This window comes from Arachis ipaensis, chromosome B6, assembly GCF_059453495.1.
Source record: "Arachis ipaensis isolate K30076 ecotype BB chromosome B6, ASM5945349v1, whole genome shotgun sequence".
NCBI classification, from domain to species: Eukaryota; Viridiplantae; Streptophyta; class Magnoliopsida; order Fabales; family Fabaceae; genus Arachis; species Arachis ipaensis.
The window spans coordinates 69,524,048-69,530,297 of NC_142441.1; the positions used below are offsets into that span (position 1 = coordinate 69,524,048).

General features: G+C 32.0%; 1 pseudogene; it reads left to right on the forward strand.

Annotated features, from left to right (window-relative positions):
* Window positions 1–64: 64 nt before the first annotated feature.
* Window positions 65–4,389, forward strand: LOC148561226 (uncharacterized; annotated as a pseudogene).
* The last annotated feature ends 1,861 nt before the right edge of the window (window positions 4,390–6,250 follow it).

Sequence of the window (6,250 nt, forward strand, 5' to 3'; positions counted from 1 at the left end):
ATATCTTTAGGAAAAAAAAATTATAAAGATTGAAAATAAGTTAGCTGTATTGTGAAAAGTTGAAGATGATAATATAATATAATATAAGTATCATCACTAATTCGTATTAATATTAATTTAATATTAATATTCCCCCAAAATCATCAAATATGGGTTGATGTTCGTTCAGGAATTGTTCTTCTCAGGTTGAGCTTAATTCGAAGCTACTACAGCTTCTACAATCACACTAACTAACATATCATTAGTATAATTATTATTATTATTATTGTTGTTATTATGATTATGATTATGGGAAGCAGTAGCAGAATTGGTTCATCATTTTCTTCTTGCTTAGTGGCTCCTCTTCCTTCCCCTTTTCACCGTACAACACTTTTCCAGGTACGTTTTTATATCAATCACCCCTAATTATGACCTGTGTTAATTTGTTTTATTAATTAATTTCATGTTTAGGGTGTAATTATTTGTATCCATTTTCGTTCCATGAAAACTTAGTGCTTGGATTGACTAATAGTTACTTGAATAGGATTATGTATGTATGGCTTATGCATTTGTTGATTAGGGTTATGCTTTTGCATGAGGTAGTGTGCAATTTGGCCCTCATTTGGTGATAGCTATTCTTAGTGTTAGGGCTCAAAAGAAAAAATTGAAAGAGGAAAAAGCTGCTACCTAACTTATCTTGTGTGTTTAGCTAGCTGCTGTCTCCAATTTGATGGTTTTACTGTTGTTATGGTGACACACTCAACGGTAAGAGCGCGCTAGGAGCATCCAAGAATTTCTCCCTAGTTTTAAGCTTTGATTGATTTCAACTATACGCAACTTATTGGATTTAGATAGACAGCTTTTGGTTTTAGAGGACATTTCGAATCTGTTGGATTTCGGTGTAGCTCTTGAAGTTGCAGAATGTGGATCTCCCTGTTAGCATTGGATTAAGACTGGATATGGTTTCGCTGCTGAATTTTCGTTCATCAGTAGAACTTGCACGAAAGTGGAAGATATGTAATCTAATGGTCGCAATTCACTTGGTCAATGGATGTATGCATTCCAATAGTGACTGTATATATAATTATTTTTCTTCAATATGGTGATGATAGGCGTGACATGTATGAATCTCAACGATGTCTACTTAGAGCTTTCCATATATTTAAACTACTAATCAAGCAATTGTGTAACTTGCTTTGCTACTTTAGTAACTCACTCTTGCTATCTTCTAGTTAAACTTCATTTCATTATCCTGTTCTGCTTCATTATCTTCGAGTATTGCTTGATTTACTCTTCAACTTGTGTGGCTTTCTTTTCATTCTATATTCAGTCAAGATTATCACAAGGGTTGTTTGTCAACAAACAAACTGCTGCCCAGCTGCAAATATATGCTAAAGGTAGCTTGCTTATCTATTCGGTGATTCATGAATCTCTGCATTCTGCAGTAAGCTTCTGTCAGCTGCTTTTTCTTCCTCTTTTAGAGATATGAATGTTACAAGTTACTCCTTAGATAAGTCTGTTAGCTGTATAAATTTATAAATATTAAGGGGGTAAATGGCTCTACACCTTTAAACCTTGGTCCATGTGCTGATTAGATCTTGGGGTTGAAAAGTGCAAATGACCCCTGAACTTCACACTTCAGTGAAAATTCCCTCCAGTAAGAACTGTTAATCATGGTATTATTGGAGGTTTTAATGCTGAAAAGGCTTTACATGTGCATATTTCATGAGAGTTCCATCAGATATTTAATTGTTGCTTAATGGAGGGAATCCTTTGGCACAAAGTGTGAAGTTCACAAGTCTAATTTGTACCTGCATCAGCGCAAATGATGTGATCTATGGGTTTCCTGACATATATGAAATCCTCTGGAAGTGTTCTCAGTTAATGTTCTTTTTTGTATTTCTATCATGGTTAGACAAATCATGCCAGTTCAAGTTTATATATGGAATTCCAAAGTTAAAGGGAAGGTTCCAGAAACAGTCATAATGCTCTCTCTGTTGTCTCTGAGGATCAACCACAAAGCACTGAGCTTGATGAAGCTGCTTTAGTTCCAGAAAGCGAAGATGCTATTGCTGAAGACATATCTACCATTGGCAACTCATCTTTTAATTTATTGGGAAGTGATGGAAAACCAGGCTTTATATCATTCTTTAACCGTCCATATAGAAAAGACAATGAGACACTATCGTCAAAAGAAGAGAGTCAAAATAGCATCTTGTGGTTTGTGGGTCCTGCGGTCCTTGTTGCTTCTTTCATTTTTCCTTCACTCTATTTGCGCAAAGTGCTCTCCATCATTTTCGAAGACTCTTTGTTAACAGGTAAAGTTTCGATGGCAGAAAGCCTCTCTGTTGTGTTTGTTCATTGTATGTGTTTTGGTGATGCATTGTTTTGTCTTCACTCTGCAATCTTTGTTACTTACTGTTCTTGCTTTTGGATGTAGTTCATATTAAGTAACTTATTGAACCGATGTGGGTAATATGTGCCATCTGCTGGTGAAGAAACCTGTGGAGCAAAAGGGAACCAATTTCATTTGGGGTATTTAGTAATTGGATATTGCTAGGGGAGCATTTTGGACTTTCTGAACGTGGATATGCTGCTCATCGATTAATTTGGAATTATTGTTTCTCGATATAAAATCAATTAACAATAGTCATTGGACTGAAAAGGAGACTTAATTAAACCACAAGCATAATTCATCATAAATTTTGGGCTGAAGTTGATAAAACTTTTACAAATATTGAACCTGGTTTAGAAATTCAATTTTTTAGCTGACTTAGTAGTTGTAGTAATTCTTGGGGTCTGCATGTATAATTGCTTGCTTGAAATCTTTTTAGTTCTCTTTCTTTCTTTCTTTATACATATTTGGCTCTCTTCTCTGAACTGACTGCTTTCTTCATCTACAGATTTCCTCATATTATTCTTCACAGAAGCAATTTTCTATTGTGGTGTTGCGGTATATCTTTATCTACTAGACCGATTAAGGAGACCCATGCAACAAGAAACCGCAACTCTTGTTGGGACATCACGTCTCTTCTGTTGCTACCCTGGTGCTTAGTCTCGCAATTCCTATGGTCACTATGGGTTTGGTCTTGGCCGTGGACTGGTCCTGCTGCATCCGCAACTCTTGCTCCATACCTGGTTGGTATAGTTGTCCAATTTGCATTTGAACAGTATGCAAGATATCGAAAATCAACTTCATGGTCTGCTATTCCATTAATCATCCAAGTAAGTACAATCCAATTCCATGCTGATCAAATTATGTATTTTTGTCCTCCCCGTAAAGTGTAATCACAAAAAGATTAATTTATCCAGTCACCCTTTTCCTTACAGAGTTTTGCCTGCCTAATTGATACACTAAATTAGCATTTTGATTCTCTAGGTCTTCTTAATTGGACGAATCGACTAAAAATTTCACTTGATGAGTTATGTATGAATAAGGAACTAAGGACTATGTCTAGATTCAGTGAGATAAATCTGGTGCATCATCAATGATACAGATCTTAATGCAAATTTACATCAACAACTTCTACTAATAGATTGTTATTGACAGGTGTATAGATTGCACCAACTAAATAGAGCAGCACAACTGGTGACTGCTTTATCATTTACAGTTAGAGGAGCTGAGATGACCTCACACAACATGGCTATAAATAACTCTCTGGGTACCCTTTTGAATGTCCTACAATTCCTTGGTGTGATTTGCATTTGGTCCCTGTCAAGCTTCCTCATGAGATTTATACCTCCTGCTTCCACCGCAGCGCAGTAAAAGTAAACAATTTCCTTGTAAAGTTTGTTTAGAACTTGGAATTGATCCTCTCATGTTGATTTTTCATACGAACTTCCATGTGTAATCTCTCACCTTTCATTCTGCTTGTCAAGTGTTTTGTATTATTCCTCATTTTAAATGAAGGGTAAAAGATCACATCTAACAAGGTTATGTGAAAAATCAACCTAAGAAGATCCGTTTCCCGTGGATCAAAGCTCCTCTTACCTTCAACAAAATGTTAAAATCTAATTGAACGTTTATACACGAATCCTCTTGACTCATCCAGAATAAATTTGAGGTTGCAAGATATTGTAAATGAGGGCTCAGTGGCTCACAATACAGAAGCAGCAAACAGGAGGAAGGAACATTTGTAGAATTGTAGTTATACTTTTGCATATCATGTTTTATATTAAGTACTATGCCTTAGTAGATATTCGTTTTGGGAATAAGATCACAATGTATTTTAATTAGGGTGCCTATTCACATGAAGATGTTTTTATATAAAGATGATAGTTAAATATATAAATACGTATTATATTAAGTAAGTTAGTTAAATATGTCAAATAACGAGTTGAAGATGTCTACTTCAATTAATTCAGTTCATTATTTACTATTTTTTCTTTTAATTAATTGTGGTTTTTCCATAAGAGTTGCATGTCATCCTATGATTTAGGGAGTTAAAGTTGTGCAAGGTGGTAATTTTTTTGTATTTTCACCTTCAAATCAATATTAACTAAATCTACGAATAATCGAAAGAAATTAATGTATTTTTGTTAGATGTGTAACAGCCATTATATGAAAATCAAAGCATGGATGCGTGCTCATTTTTGTATTTTTTGTAAAAAGTACAAAGATATTCAAATGTTTATACATTCCAGCGTTTTCCAACAAAAGGTATAATTCATATACCAAACTTAAACCTTAATAATAAATTATAAGCTATGTAAATTAACTTGGGTTAGTTAAACAGTGAGCTCACTCGTTTACTTAAACAATTGTCAGGGATTCGAATCTCACTTTGTGCATGCTCGGATTTGTGACGGATTAGTCTTTAGCTTGTCGGATCGGGAATACCGAAGGCATTAACCATCAAGAGGCTTTCAGTGGCCAACATGGTGAAGTGATTTGTGCATACTAGCCATTAATAAAAAACACTTTTTTTTTACAGGTAACAAGCACTTTGCTAGCATGTGTTGATGTGTATATAACTATATATGAAGTTCATACTGATAATATAAGCACTCGCCATTGTATCCCAAAAATGTGGAGGCACTAAGTTACTAGTGCTCCAGGTCGACATTGTTTATTAGTACTTACATAGGGTAAATTAGTAGAATAAATCAATTGACATTTAAAATTATCCAGATTCTCAAAAATGAAAATGGCTATCTGAATGTGTCAAGATTCATTTTTATGTAAATCGAATCAATCAAATTAGATTTATGGAAACCAGTACCAAATAAATTCAAATTGCACACAAATTGATATATACCTATAAATCAAAATAAATAGCTTCGATTTGTATTTGCATGTAAGTAAATAACATAATTTAATTTCATATGCATATAAATCGAACCAAATGAGTTCGATTTATAAGGATACGTGAGAAATAACATAATTTTATTCCATTTATTATTTACTACACTATGTAGGTAAATCGAATGCATCAAAGAATACATTTACTCAAATTCCAAATACAATATGCTTTTACACAATCAATAATTTAAAAAATTAAAAAAAATAAATAATACATTTACTCAAATTCCAAATACAATATGCTTTTACACAATCAATAATTTAAAAAATTAAAAAAATAATATTATCTAAAAATTTACGAAACTTTTCTAAAATATGTATAAGCTATCAAAAATAAATGAAATATTATTATATGAAATTTGAATTTTTTATTAATTTTTATATAAAATATTTATATCATTGTAATTATTCATTTTGTAATAGAGTACAATTAAGATTTTACCAATAATTTTAAATTAAATATTTTTATAAAATTTTAAAAATTTTTATTATAAATATTTTTTAATTATTGTAAATAATTTTATAAAATTTAAAAATAACTTAAAATATGTTATGAGTACTATAAAAGGGAGTACATTTCAAATTTTTTAATTATAAGCATTTTTTTTGTGATTCTTACCTTGATAAAAATTTCAAAATATGTATAAGCATTTTTTTAATTGTTGTAAATAATTTTATAAAATTTAAAATTGGCTTAAAATATATTATGAGTACTCTAAAGGGAGTACATTTCAAATTTTTTTATTATAAACATTTTATTATAAGTATTTTTTTTTTGCGATTTAGTATATACCTAATGTATATAAATAGGAACTAAACGTGAAATTTTTTTTCCCACCTTGCGTAGAAGATTGAAATTATACAAAGGCAGTAAACAAGCATCAATAAAGCCAAACATTAGAGTAAGTAAGTACAGTCACATAAAATCTATGACCTAAATGAGAGATATATGGTGATGGTCTCCAAACA